General features: G+C 42.8%; 1 pseudogene; it reads left to right on the top strand.

Moving 5' to 3' along the window:
• The first annotated feature begins 8424 nt into the window (after positions 1–8424).
• Positions 8425–8970, top strand: LOC101844285 (annotated as a pseudogene).
• Positions 8971–15921: the final 6951 nt, after the last annotated feature.

The raw sequence follows: 15921 nt of genomic DNA, 5'->3' as shown, positions 1-15921 counted from the left end.
AGAGGAGAAGATTGGAAACAATCTTCCTTAAAATAAGCAGCTTTAATCATTGTTTCTAAATCAACTGAACTGAGGGTAGGGGTAGTAGGGGGGGATGTAAGAATCCTGTAATCCCAGGTTTAGTTGTAATGAAAATTATCCAGACTTAGAAGGGAACAGATGGATTTTGATTAATTTCTACTAAGACTACCAAGTATCAGACTCAATATTCTTTATCAACTTGTCAGGGTGAATGTTAATAGTCATAAAAGGATGAGGGAGAGATGCTATAAAATAAATATGAATTTAGAACTGAGTTATGAATACTTAAGGGGAATGTACTTAAACAGTGTGAGCCTCAGTGACTTGACAGAAGGATACATTCTTTGAATCAGGGCAAGTAGAAGCTTTTTTGATGGTCACTTAATAGTTGAACATATTTATCATTATGGAGTGATAATTTGAAAGGTTTGTATTGTGTAATGATCAAGTCAGGGTGATTAGCAATTGTAGTGATATATTATTTATGGTTTATTTAAGTTTGCCTGAGGATTCAGAAAGCAAAGTAAGCCACAAACCACAGAAGCCAGTCACACACCTTTAATCCCAGCAACCAGAAGCTAGGAGGTGGTGGCACACACCTTTACTCCTAGGACTCAGGATTAGGAGGTAAACAGATCTCTTTGAGTCCAAGGCTGCCCAGATCTATACAAGACTGATCCAGACCTAAAGAGAAACAGCTCACACAAAGATGATCTCAGCACTTGGGATCACACACCTTTAGTCCCAGCATTAGGGAGGTATATCAGACAGCAAGGTCTCAGTATCAGGCACTCATTCTCCAGCCACATTGAGGATAGGAGGCATTCATTCTCCATCCACACTGAAGATAGGAACATTCATTATCCAGTCACATTGAGAATAGGAACACCCCAGCCCTTTTTAGATATGAGAGCTCCCTGGTAACTTGGCTGCTTTGCTTCCCTGATCTTCAGCTTGAACCCCAATATCTGTCTCTGGGCCTTTTATTTATTTGTGTTATAAGCAGTTCCAGTTCCTCAGACATTGTCATTTCTTTGTGTTAGAAACTCTGAACTCCTTTCTTCTAGCTCTTTTGCAAACTTGACAAATTGTTGTGAATTGTAGCCACCCAGCATGCGGTACCCATTCTAGCACCTTCTCTCTTCCCCCCCTTCCTTTCTTACTTCCCATACTCTACTGACTACCATTTGACTCTCTTCTTGTATGAAATGGAGTCCTCTTGTTTCTTGTTTCTTGTTTCTTTTTTTGGTTTTATGAGACAGGGTTTCTCTGTTTGGGAGGCTGTCAGTCCAGCCTGGCCTCGAACTCACAGAGATCCGCCTGCCTCTGCCTCCCGAGTGCTGGGATTAAAGGCGTGCACCACCAACGCCCGGCTTGAAATGGAGTCTTCAACTTTCCACATATTATATATAACCAGAGTTCTAGGGCAAACGCTAGTCCCAAAGGTCTAGGTTGCCTACTAGCTTAACAAACCTGTGATGGAGATGGTCAATGGTAAAAAGCAAAGAAATGAAAGTTAATCAATGCCCATTGGGACAAGAAACAGAAGAAGGGGTTCAGGGACCCAAAGTTTGTGTCTGAAGTGCTGACATGAGCTTTTAGGTTCAAATAGAGGAAGATTTGGGGAGAAGGGCTAATATGTATTAGGCATGTTAGGCAATCAGGGACCATGTGTGGCCGGGTGGCCCTAAGTTCTGGTCTGAAGACATTCTTGTTTGAGAGATGAAGCTGGCACATAGGAAATGATTACTCCTGCTCCAGGATGCAACCTCACTACCATGGATAACTGACCTGTCTTGGGGCACGGTGTGGGATGGGGAATGGCCTGCCTTTTAAAACTGCAGTTCCTGGAATTCAAAATGGTGATAGGCTTAGGGTGATGACTGGAGACCTTTGGGTGTCTTTGGGCAGTATGGAATACACTCTTATAAAAAAACTGACAGGTATCTTTCAATCTTCAGCCTCGAAGAGAGAGGACACAGGTTCAGTATCAGCAGGTGTTAGACAGACCCCCCCCCTTAAACTTGTGCAGATATGAGGAAGTACTTGACTCCAAGTAAAAGCGCAGATACAAAATGGAGGCAGAGACAGCACAGGCTCTTATCCTGCCTTAGTTATTCTAGGGGCCAAGTAAGGTGCCAATGTCTTTTACCAAAGCAGAGTCTAAGGCCTATCTAACATGAGTGACAATGTGTGGCATTTATCTCCTTATGGATTTGGGTTAAGCTTCCCAGAGATCTTTCAGAATTTAGTCCTTTTAAAAGCAAGTTTGGTTTGTTGTTGCCTTTTATTTTATTTTATTTTTAACTTCTTCCCATTGCTCCACGTTTCCACTAAAGAGTGCCATCGCCTACTGACTGCATGTGCTTTGATCCAAAGAGCTAGGGAGCCATCCCCAGAGTCTACATTTATGGTTCTAGTGTGATAATTGAAAACAAAGATGAACTTTACCAAGACATTGATTTGCAGTGACTTAGACAGTTCAGTTGTCACAGTTCAGTAGTTTTACAGATGATATTTTGGGTGGCGAGGGGGTAAATTCTCAGCTCCTACAACCCTTTTTGGGGACTTCTCACACTCCAGTGTGACAGAGAACTGTCTTGAAAGAGGTGCAGACTGAGCTAGATGAGCACGGGTTTGAGTTTGGCACCAACCTGCAGCTGCAGTTGAAGGTGACCAGAGAGGAAAGACAGTCTGAAGTGGCACGGGTCCCACATTTGCATAGCGTATGAGGTGTTTACCTGCAACAGAAAAATCAATAACTGCTCCTTTTAGATTTAAAAATACTTCTGCTGTCTTGCTTCTTCATCTTCCCAGCATAATCTCACGTTTTCCATTTCTCTCGGTCTGGTCTGTGAGATGGGCCACAAATTGAGAGCAAATAGAATCCTAAATATAACCTTCGATATCATTAATACCTAACAAATTGCCAGTTGTAGGCAGTATTCAGCATCCAAAAATTCTCAGTTCTCCTTTAAAAAGGAGACAAAGCAAGATGAAGAAGATAGCTCATGGGTAAAGCACCTGTTGTGTGGACTGGCTAGTTTTATGCCAACTTGACACAAGCTAGAGTCATCAGAGAGGAGGGAGCCTCAGCTGAGAAAATGTCTGTCTGAGATCAGGCTGTGGGCAAGCTTGTAGGGCGTTTTTTAAATTAGTGATTCATGGGGGAGGGCCCAGACCATTGTGGGTGGTGCTATCCCCGTGGTCCTGGGTTCAATAAGAAAGCCTGCTGAACAAGTCATGGGGAGCAAGCCAGTAAGCAGCACCCCTTCATGGCCTTTGCATAGGCTGCTGCCTCCAGGTCCCTGCCCTGGACCTGGCTGCCTTCAACAATGCACTGTGATGTGGAAGTGTGAGCCAGATACGCCCTTTCCTCCACAAGCTGCTTGTGGTCATAGAGTTTCATCACAGCAGTAGTAACCATAACTAGGACATACTACAAGTGTGAGGATCTGAGTTCAGATCCCTAGAACCCAAATTAAAGAGGATGCAGCCCTCATCTGTAATCCATGAGCTCAGGAGAATCCCCATAAGTTAGGAAACTAGCAAACTAGCTGGCTGACACATACTTCAGGGATCAGGAGACCCTCTCACACACAAGGTAAGAGGCAAGGATGCACAGGAAACTGTTCTCTGACTTCTGCATGTGTGCATGACACATGTGCGCTCTCCCTCTTGTTAAAGGAGACAAAACAACGTTGTTTCCAATGCTGGAAGCAAACCTGCGATCTTTCTGAGAAGAGATGGGTAGAAAATGATCTTGTCAGGTGGGGAGGGGATGCATTTCCATGAATGCAGTGGAGTTATTAGTGAATTCTGCTTTGTTGTGCCTTTAGTCACCAGAGTGAGGTAATCGGTCAACAAATTAGGTGTCGACTCAGCGGCAGTTGCAGTATTTTTTTTTTCCTTTCTGTTTTTATCTTGTGATAGTAGCTTGTGAGATAGGCTGGGGCTGGGGTATGGGTTGTCTCAACATGACCAGTACAGGGACCCAGACTCCACTGTCCCCACATCTGCAGTTTTCCATCAGATGTATCGTTTTGGTGGCACTCATAAAATCTACGTGTGAGTTACAGCAGGAGAGACACAGTCTGCCTCAAAACGAAAAACAAGTTTGAGCGATGGGTCCCCTCCATGTGGTAAATGGCCCAACCTTTTTTGGTTATTTGCTTCATTTCCAAAGCACGTGCCCTTTGGGGTTTATATTTCTTGTTCCTTTACCACCAAAGTCCAGCTTTTCTTTCTGCCTCTTGAGGGGACAGTTTGGAGAGGTGGCTGAGAAAGGACCTGTGCAGGGATCACTTACACAGCTCTGTGATCAGAGAGCCATATGGTAGCCCTGTGCCTTAGTTTCTTTGTCTGTAAACAATAATTATGACACATAGGACGGTAGGAAGGAGTAAATGAGAGAGTAGGGGCACACATGTGCATGATATTTATACACATGAATCCATAAATAGTCCCTCAATCCAGAGGAGAGTCACCTCATCCCTATTTCTATCTCTCTGTAAACATGTATTTGGAGACCAGAGGTCAATATTGGCCTTCCTTAGTCATTCAAGGTTCATGGCTTGGTGACACCACTGATTGAGATTTTCCCCCCTGTAGCCTGCAGACACCCTCTAATACTTTGGAAGTTAGCCCCCAGGAAGGAAGTTTCTGGTTAGTTATTTCCAGCTTGATTTCTTTCCACGTGTGTTGCATTTTCAGCAATAGCATCTTTCCACGTAGTTATGGTAGGGAACCAAAAACAATGGCAATAGCCTGTGTTGTTTTGCTGGGAAAATTTTTCAAAGCCGGTTCAATAGTGTTTTCATGGGCTGTAACCAAGTAAGTTCCACTGAAGCAATGCTACAAAGATGGTTTAGACTTGCATGCTGAGTGAAACCTATATAATCAGGCTGGGAGAAAATGATAGTATTTACTGGCTGTGTAACTTTTGAGCAAGCTGCCATAGAGTCTTTTTCTTACTTTTAAACTTGCATTTATTATTTTATTGTATGTTTATGAGTGTTTTGCCTACATACACCTCTATGCAACATGTGAGTAACTGGTGGCTGCAGAGGCCAGAAGCGGGTGCCACATCCCCTGTAACTGGGTAGTTACACGAGATAGTTGTAAGCTGTCATGTGGGTACTGGGAATTGAACTCAAGTCCTCATGGAAGTGCAGCCAATGCTTTGAACTGTGGAGTCATCTCTCCAGCCAGAGTCCTTTATTCTTTTTCTTTTTAATATTTTATTTATTTATTGTGTATGTAGTCTTCTGCCTGCATACCAGCGGAGGGCACCAGATCTCATTCAAGGTGGTTGTGAGCCACCATGTGGTTGCTGGGAATTGAACTCAGGACCTCTGGAAGAACAGTCAGTGCTCTTAACCACTGAGCCATCTCTCCAGCTCCCAGAGTCCTTTATTCTTATAATGGACAAACATGACTTCAGATTTGTTACAGAGCTAAGGTGCCAGATGATTGTGTATATCCATATTACTTCCAATAGTGATCACAGCCATTGTGAGAAAAGGGGTAATATGTCTCCCACTGGATACAAGTGACTAGGACTCTCCAGACAGCTAGAATAATGCTTCCTAAGCCCAACTTGTGTGTCACTCCGCCAGCATCAAGCCCCAGGGTCTTGTTCTAAGTTCACACACTTCTCCTGCAGCAGCCTTCCTCCCGTGTCATGCCCTGGGTTCAGGGGTCATAAACCACAGGTTTAAGCCAATGTGGCTTCTGTCACTGCTTTCACTCCATCAGAGAGCAGCAAAGGATACTCATATCAGAGCTATGGGGTTGAGAATAGCTCACAATAATAAATGCGTTCTCTGTATCTCCCTTGGAAAGGTGACCATCTTGCCTACAGAATAACTAATGCAATAGAGATTCACCCCCCTCCACTTTGTATAAGAGATCAACATTGGATATCTTTCTCAGTCATTCTCCACCTTATTTATTTATTTACTTGTTTTTATTTACTTACTTACTTAATTCATTTTATCCAGGGTCTCTCATTGAATGTAGGGCTCACTGATTCAGGTAGGCTGGTGGGCCAACAAGCTCCAGGTATCCTCCTGTCTCTGCTTCCTGTGCAGGTGCATGCTGCTGTGCCCTGATTTTTATGTGTGGGTACTGGGCACTTGAACTCAGATCCTCACGCATATATAGCAATCACTTTACCCACTGAGCCATCTCCTCAGTCCCAGAGACTTTTCTTTTTAAAAATTCCGTGTTTATTTTTAATTATATGTATGCATGTGTGTCTGGATTGGGAGTATGTGCTTGTGAGTGCGTTGCCCATGGCTGCCATAAGAGGGCACTAGATCCCAGGGGCACTGTAGTTAAAACCAGGCACCAATGTTAGGGACCAAACTTCAGTCCTCTGAAAGAGTAGTACCCCAGCTCTCTTTCTCTCTCTCATATATATATATATATATTCACATATTTATTCTCTCTGTATATATATGCACACATACAAACACACACACACACACACACACACCTGTGCTCACCTTGGCTTTAAGAGCAAATGCTTCCTTCTGAGTTGTAGAGCAATTGTCTCACTATATAATGCACTTTGGCAACAATAGAAGAGTTTGAATTTGTGCCTACTGGCCAAAATCCAGACGTTAATTCCTTGATAAAGACTCTTTGTTAAGAGACCTGAATCAGGAAGCAGGCCCAGAAGGTGGGTGGAAATTGCAGAGACAGCAGATGTCATTGCCCTGTGTTTGAGCACACAGCTTCTTGGGCCTTTCAGGGTAGGCCTGGAGGCAGATGTGGGCCTGAAGGAGGGAAGAATGTCTTGCAGCCATTTCTCCGTGATTCCCATCTTTTTGCACTAATAATGAATGGTGCCAGTCAAACTTTCTTTGACATCCCTGCCTCAGGCCTACTACCTCTTCCCTTTTGCTAGGTAGCAAGGTTGAGGCCAACCTGTGCTACATGCCTCCTGCCCAAAAAAGAAAGACATCACTTTCCAGCTCAAAGCTTGGACCACTGTAGTGTTTTGACTAGTGCGTGGGGCCATGTGCTGGGTCCAGCTGACTGATCTCAGTGGAAGTCCAGTGCTGATTTTATCTTCTTTTCAGAAATTTCCAATCAATCATACCAATGGTGTTTTAAGCACCAGCAGTCACCTTGAACCCGTGAGGGGAAGTTTCTCTCAGCATCTGAATTTGCTACCAGAGCCACTCTTTTATTTTGCTTTGTTTTTCCTTCCGATGTTTTATTTTCCTTTCCCCCCCCTTTGAACAGCTTTGAGGAGGTACATCTCAAATACCACTAAATCCACCACATTTAGAAGGAAGCTCTGTAGTTTTTAAGACAGAGTTGTGAAACCGTTATTGCTATTTTTCTGCAGAATATTTTCTCACCCACCCCTGAAGAAATCCTAGAGTCATTAATTATCAGTGACTTTCCAGTTCTCCTTCTCTCAATTCCTGGCCACTTGTTTTGTTTCTCTCTCTCTCTCTGGATTTGCCTTCTTGGGACATTTCACATAAATGACATTATGCAAGGTATCGGTCCTTGTGATTAGTTTATTTCACCTAGCAAGAGGTTTTCAGGGCTCATCCATGTTATGGCATTAGATCATTATTCCTTTTTATTGGGGCTCTGGCTACTTCATATTCTCTGATGGTTCCAGTGTCTGTGTTCAGATGGCCCCGTGATTTGATATTTACTTTCTTTACCAGAACGTGTCACCTCTAATGTATCTCATTGCTCAGAATTCCAAGGACCCACTAACAACAAACTTAGCATTTGCCAGACTCTAATTCATTTCAGCTCTGTGTAACAGGCACTTGTGTGACTGGGTGTCCAATGGAAAGGAAGTCGTCTGAAAGCAACAGTCCTACAGAGAGAGATGCATTGATGACTCTGGTGTCTAGACATGCAAACAGGAGAGGAAGGATAGCATACACAGAAGAATTTATTAAATCGCATGTTTAAAAAAATGTATAAACTTGGGGCATTGGCTCATACTGGTAAGACTCAAATTTGGTAGGCTGAGCTAAAAGGATTGTGAATTCAAGGCTCACCTGGGATACAAAGAAATTTCAAGAGCAGCCTGGACTACACAGTGAGTTCAAGGATAGCCCAGGCTACAGCATGACTTTGAGGCCATTCTGGGTTACATAAAGAGCTTTTATCTAAGAGGAAGGAAAAAGAAAAGAAACAAGAAGAAATGCACATACCTACAAAAGAAATTTATTTAATGGGACTGACCTCATCTGGAGACTAGGAAATAGAAAGTCACATGATGTCCTGCTGTGTCACTTTCTAGGTATTATTAGAATAGAAAGAAATGGGTTCAAAGTTTATGCAGAGCTTTAAAATCTAAACTCCTGGAATATGGAAACCCAGGAGTTAGCCCACCTCTCTTTTTCTCAGACTGCCGGGAAGATGGCCGATATTCAGATTGAACATGCTTACCAAAAGCAGCCTACAATCTTTCAAAACAAGAAGCGCGTTCTGCTGGGAGAAACTGGCAAGGAAAATCTCCCTCAGTACTACAAAAACATCGGTCTAGGCTTCAAGACGCCCAAGGAGGCCATTGAGGGCACCTATGTAGACAAGAAATGCCCCTTCCCTTGGTAACGTCTCCATCAGAGGTGGGATCCTGTCTGGTGCTGTGACCAAGATGAAGATACAGAGGACCATTGCCATCAGTCGGGACTATCTCCATTACATCTGAAAGTACAATTGCCACAAGAACATGTCTGTGCACCTGTTTCCCTGCTTCTGGGATGTACAGATTGGCAACATTGTCACCGTGGGAGAGTGCAATCTGAGCAAGACCAAGGAAGGCTTCAATGTACTCAAGGACACTAAGACTGCTGGCACCAAGAAGCAGTTTCAGAAGTTCTGAGAGGACTCTAGCTAACTCCCTGGAACAAATAAAGTTATTTTCCAGCTTAAAGAAAGACAAAACAAACAAACAAACAAATCTAAACTCCTTCACCAGACAAGGCAGTGCAAACCCTGCCTTGGAAACCTAGTACTTGGAAGGTGGAGCTAGGAAAATCAGGATCAGACTTGGCTGTTTAACAAGTTCAAGGCTAGCCTGGGTTACAGGAGACTCTGTCTTAAAAACCAAAATAAATATGATAGGATAAAATAAAATAAAAAACATAAGTCAACCCTAAACCCTACCCTTTATGTTGCCAAGAATATTACTTATTAGTGTGTAGGCCAGTGTGTCTCTGGGATGATAGGGTAAATCTTTGTCGTGATGTCTCTCTCTGGGTACAATTGAGTTGTTTTCCTAACTGTATTTCAGAGGTCTAGCATGTTTCTGTATCTAATCAACTCATTGCATTTTTTTCTCTGCATGTTATTAAGGCATTCATTAGCCTTCAATAGCACTGTAGAAGTTTGCTTTGGCTTAAAATTGAGCTCAGGGTAGAAGGAATATTTGTACAAATCACCTAAAACATTATTAAACTCTACTCTTTCTCCCATTCTTGGAATTGATTTAATCTCATTAAATCTAAATAATGTCTGAGCAGTGGGTAGCGTTTTTACTTTTTTGTGAATCAAAACATGAAAAAGAATGCTCCATTATGGGGTAATGAACACTGGAGGCACTCTGTATTCTGCCTGCTCAGACTTGAAGTCATCCCAAATACTTAGATGGCATTATCTAAGACTTATGATGAGCTTGTTTTCCTCAATAAGCAATTAATTGGTAATAAATCTGTGTTAGAGTGGAAGTGGAAGTAAAAACAGACGGTGCCAACTTAATTTGGCTTCAGGGATAAGAAAGATGCAGATGTTGGAGTTAGCGTCTTTAAATATTTACCCTCCAAGGCGGCATTGGGAGACTCCCTTGGCTGTGCAGTCTGGAGGAGGAGGTGGGAGATGTACCATTCAAGTTTCATAACTGAACTGTGCTTTGGAAAGCTGAAGCTCACACAAGATGTACTTAGAGACAGGATTCACGGGCAAGAGTGCTCCTAGCACCCGGTTCTCATAAATTTGCATCCCATCTGTGAATAGGGATATGTTAAGTTTCTATGTCTTAGTTTCAGCTTGGGTAATTAACATTTTGTTAACATGAGCACCAACAACAAGGAGCTGAGACTCTGTCGAGATGGAACTTCAGTTACTTTGCTCACTGCCATGACACCATGTTTGACAAAAGCAGCTTTTGGAAGGAAGGGAGGCTTTATTTTGGCTCGCAGTTTGACGGTACAGTCCTTCACGGTGGGGACAGCATGGCAACAGGAGTGTGAGGTAGCTGGTCACGTTGCATCTGCAGCCAGGAAGCAGAGAGAGGCAGAGAAATGAAACATGCATGCTCTGTTTGCTTTCTCCCTTTATTCATTCTGAGACCTCGGCTCATGGAATGGTGCTGCTCACAGCTAAAATGGTTTTGTCCTACTTCAATTGGCCCAATCTAGAATCTTCCTCATAGGGATGCAGGTGAAATTTGTCTCTTAGGTAACTATAGATCCTGTAAAGCTGATAATAGGTATTAATGGCATTAGATGGCTTCCAGTCTTGCTAAACAACAATGTCGCCATCAGAAAGTCATTTAAGTCCTAGTAATTGACAGTGTTTGCATTAGTAAAACTAGTGTGTTGGCAGCTGCCCTGAAGCCTAGATCAGGTTATGAGTGCCGTGAAAAGTTAGAGGTACTAGAGAAACAGCCAGCTAAGTGTACCCTTAAACCACTGAGGGAATAAATACTCCATGTTCAAACCTCAGCAGTTATACTTTGTTTGTTAAGGAACTTCCTTGGGAATTTACCCCAGGAAAACTAAAAAAGTAATGTGGGGAGATGGCCATAAAACCAATGTAAATAACCAAAGACCAAAACTGTGGTGGTGCATGCCCAATATCAGCACTCAGGAGGCAGAGGCAGGTGGTTCTCTGTGAGTTTGAGGCCAGCCTGGTCTACAAAGCGAGTTCCAGGACAACCAGGGTTGTTACACAGAGAAACCCTGTCTAAAAAATCAAAACAAATACATCAACAAACAAACAAGCAAACAAAAAACCTAGGTCAAAAAATAGTTTTGTTCATTAGATGTTCTAGCCATATTGAATATTATATCTCTATGAAAACTCATGACAAGTTAAAGATTACAGAACATATCTTGTAAGTTTTTGCAAGACACCCTTTATATCAATAAACTTTTTAATAAACTTTAAAAGTATAGATTGTGTAGGAGTACACACACACACACACACACACACACTAAACACACACTGGTTTTTTTTGAGACAGGGTCTTTCTACACAGCCCTGACTTTCTGGGAACTCACTATGTAGACCAGGCAGGCCTCAAACTCACATAAATCTACCTGCCTCTGCCTTCTGGGATTAAAAGTATGCATAATCTTCCAGCATATACCATTTTCTATTTAGGGGAAGATGTCCTGTAGTTTTGAAGTGTTCTGCATAAATCATATGTAGCTTTTTACTTATGAGTATCATACGTCTGTTGTCTGTCATCTATCTATATTCTTATCTCATTAACTCTCAATTATGGGTGAATTTTGTCCCTTACTTCCCAGTGAATATGTGATTGTCACACTTGGGACTTATTCTTGGCATTTTAAGGATAAGGTTTGGGAATGTTGTTAAGCACCCTGCAGAACTCAGGGTAGCCTTGCCCCATAAAGATCCAGCCAAAACATCAACAGTGTCAAGATTGAGAAACTCGAAGCATTCCTCCCAGGCTAGACTTCTGCTGTCAGCTTCATAGTCCTGACAGTGGCATCTCTGCCCTGCTCTCGACTCTGTTACTTTCCTCCCTCTGTCTTGTCCACTCGCCTATTCCATCCTTATGGTTTTTCAGAAGGAAGAGGGTGGACTATTTTTTTCGCAGCCTTGGGTGGAGGGTATGCTGTGGCTTTTTGATATTCAGAAGCTCGGCTAGAGGGGCTCAGAAAGCCTTTCAAAACTATTATCTCTGGCCTGAGTTTCAGCAGCCTATTTAGAAACTCATAAGCCGTGGCTTTGTGTCTTTGTTCTCTGACTTTTGCTTTGGTCTCCTTTCCCCTAGGGCTGTAAGCATACTGTTTAACTGCTGGAATTGGTTGAGGGCTGAGCAAGAAGGGAGGGTACAGGAGGGAAAGAAAATGGAAGGGGATATTTAAAAAATAATCTGGGCACATTTACAGTATTTATTATTTAAAGTGTATGTGAGTGTGCATTGAGAGGCTTGCAAAGTAAAGTGCTGACAGGATGGATCACACCTCTGCTGTTCTTCAGTATTTTTCTGAATGGGGGGATACAGCCTTTATGCCAATAGAGGCAGAAGGACCATGAGTTAGAGGTCAGCCTTGTCTACATAATGAGTTCGAGTCTAGTCTGGGGTATACAGCGAGACCTACCTTAACCAAGCAGAATCTCAAGTCGATAAAATGTTGGCATATTCTAGATCCACCAGGACAAGTTCACTTAAACTGGGCAGCTCTGCTGCCGGGGACTGGGTGCCTTTGGAGTTTGTCATTTCTGAGCAGACACCTAATCCTTTGTGCTCTCCAGGCCCAGATCATTCTCTTCGGCATAGTCCTCCATGTCTTAGCTAAGTTGCAAGATTGTTTGCAAACATAAGAAATATTTGGCTGGTGATATTTAATTTGTACTAGTTAAAAGAAATGACCAGGAGGAGAAGACAATTCCCCTAAACCACTCCCTCTAAGAACAAACAGATAGACAGCTACCCAAAGTCCCTTCTCTCTCACTACACTTGGGCACACTGAGATTTGAGTCTCCCTTTGCTGATAGAGTGCTATTTTAGAGTTCTTTCAGAAATGGAACCGATAGGGCACATGCAGGCGTATGGATGGATAGCCTGTTATTCTTCATAAATACTGTCTCAGGAGAGGCAGAAAGCATGGGAGTTTCCCAGTCTGCTGTCTGCAAGCCGAAGACACACAAAAACCAATGGCGAGGCACCAGCAGACAGCTGACGGCTCAGGTTTCTCATGGAATGCAGGCACTTGATGGTGTAGACTCTGCCTCTCAACAGCCTCCTTCCCTCCTGTGGCTTCTGTGAGTAACACTCAGGGGTTCAGAGGGTGCTCTTCACATCTGTGTTTCCTCTGAGATCCTGTAATGTTCATGAGATAGTGTGTCCTCTGGCTTCTTCATATGTAAGCAGTATGATTGTACCTGTACTTACACCAATGAGCACACACACATACTCACATATTCACATACATACATATACATACATATACACATACACACATACATACATGTTCACATATACACATGCACACACTTATGCGCGTATACACACACACACACATGCACACACACACAAGAAAGGAGGCAAACCATTTATAACTTAGAACTTTACAGTCTGACAAAATTCACATTATGGGTCATCAAATAAGGCCTGTGGAACTTAGTCTATAATAATGGAAATGGAGAAGGAAGTCCTTCAAGTGAATTGCTCCAAAGTAGACACAGCAACCTGGGTGAAAGCATTATATGGGTTATCTATGTGCTGCCTTGATTTTCTATACACATCATAAATTCCCAGGCACTGAGGATTTACTCAGACTGGGAAACTGATGTGGCCACTTCACAAGTCTCCCTTCCAGAGGTGATGTGCCTCGGAAGCAGTGTTCCTCTTGCTCCAACCCCTAATCTCTGCAGACTGGCTTTTCATGTCTCTCATCACACATTGTCCATGATGTGTTTTCTATTTTATGGTGATTAGTTCAACTGTCTTGGTGACATGGATCATTGCTTTAGCTTCCATTTTCAAAGTCCAGGTGGAAGATGTCTGATTCTCATCAACATTACCTTTTAGAGATATTGTTTGGTTGGCCATTACTTTCCTTAGGAGCCCAAACCTAGTCTACTAGGCTATAACCACGAGGGTTAGGCAATACAGCATATGACTGGTCAGGCAGTTGGATCTGTGGGTAGGGCTGAGTCCTGCAATGGATATCACTTTCTGGTATCAGCATTATTTTTCCAGGAATTTATAAGCATGCAAATATGACAAGGATGCTGTCTGCCCCATCTTTACGTCCTGGACATGGGATAAGTTTGTGAAGCTAATTTAAAAGTTTGAAGCCAGAGGATAATTCTTATTGCATGAAGCTCACATGGGTGTAGGGACACTTGGGTTAACAAGGGACATCTTTCTTGCCATTGGGAAGAAGCATTTTTGCAAGAGAGGATGAGTCCAATCCAAGCAATAACAACAACAGTACCAAGAGATGGGGGGGAAGACACATGAGTACAGTATCTTTAAACAGTAAAAAAAAGCCATTGTGTGTGTGTGTGTGTGTGTGTGTGTGTGTGTGTGTGTATACATGCACGATTGTGTGCACACGCGCACTCATGAGCCACAGTACCCTTGTGGATGTCAGAGCACAACCTGTGGAAGTTGGTTCTTCCCTTCCACTACATGTGTCCCAGGGGCAGATCGGCAGGCTCAGTAGCAGACTCCTTTCTCCACTGAGCCATCTTGCCAGTCTGAGTGCTAGCATGGCTTGCCCTGGTGAAGTCTCTTGGTTCCATGGCTGGACAGCTGTCCCTTCTTACCTCTTCTAGTATGTTATTTCTGTCTTTTTGCAATCAAGGATTTTGGCTCCTATGCCCACTCCCAAGGGATGCTGGCATGTGAGCAAAAGGCTAATCCTGCATCCAGCTTGAAATCATGGGATTTGAGGTCCACAGATGGGTTTAGGGTTCCTGGTGGGAAAGTTCCCAGCCAGGAGTCTTCCAAATGTCAGATGTCCGAGTGGAGTCTCTTAAATCCTACTTTAACATTTATGACCTTTCACTAAATAATGTTTTTCTAAGGTAGAGGCAAAAAATTCAAGTCCAAAAATAAAATCAAATAGCATGTGGGTTTTGTTGCATGTATTAAAATAGCATCGATGGGAAAAAATTGGAATAAAACTCAACATTTATTCTTCTGCTTTGTCCAAAACTTTGCACTAGACGTGTCAGAAAATAAATAGGACAGGTCGGGACTGGAAGTGGGTTTTTCTCTTTTTATCTTTCCTCTGAGACAACCTCAATGCTCGAGATACAGACTCAGCATTCTGAGAACCCAGGTTCTAAAGATGTTCTTGGTCTGTGTGTGTTGTCATCCATAACGGATGGGTGTTCTTTTAGAGAAAGCTGAATTGTTGAACTGACATAAAAGTGATTCTGTCTTTGTCTGTGTGGGGACCCGACCTGGGAAGCTGAGACATCATGGGTGTGGCCAGACTGCCTATGGTGGATTATGAGGCCACTAAGCCTTGGGCTTTCTTGGAATGCTGTTCCCATCAGCCATTTCTGCCAATGGAGTCTTGACTTTTTTTTTTTTTTTTTTAACAAATGTCACCTTCTTTCCAAATTTTGTCATAATCTTAAAACCATTACTTCTGGAATTCTCTTTAGTCAGAAACTCTTCTGAAGATAACTTTGATTGAAAGAACAGAATCTGTGAAACCACAGGTTTGATGGTCTCATTTAGCTTCGTTCTCAATGGAGAGTAAAATGAATTGCAATTATTAACATTTCCTCCGTGTTTTGGTTAAAATCACCTTACATTCTATCTGTGGGATAAAGATTGCATTTTAGAAAATACTGGGCTAGTATATTATTTCAAGACAAGTTATGTCACTGATATGTTACAAATGTGGGCAGCACAGGAATTTGTTTTCCTTTTTATTTAAATTAGAAACAAGCTTGTTTTACATGTCAATCCCAGTTCCCTCTCCCTCCCCTCTTCCCCTGCCCCCCTCTGACCCTCTAATCCCATCCCAGGGAGGGTGAGACCTTCCATGGGGGATCTTCTAAGTCTGTCATATCATTTGGAGCAGGGCCTAGGCCCTTCCCTGTATGTCTAGACTGAGAGTACTCCTCTATGTGGAGTGGGCTCCCATAGTCCATTCATGTACTAGGGATGAATACTGATCCACTACCAGAGGC

Source organism: Mesocricetus auratus, unplaced genomic scaffold, assembly GCF_017639785.1.
Source record: "Mesocricetus auratus isolate SY011 unplaced genomic scaffold, BCM_Maur_2.0 Super-Scaffold_100676, whole genome shotgun sequence".
NCBI classification, from domain to species: domain Eukaryota; kingdom Metazoa; phylum Chordata; class Mammalia; order Rodentia; family Cricetidae; genus Mesocricetus; species Mesocricetus auratus.
This window is presented reverse-complemented; position numbering and strand designations above follow the sequence as displayed.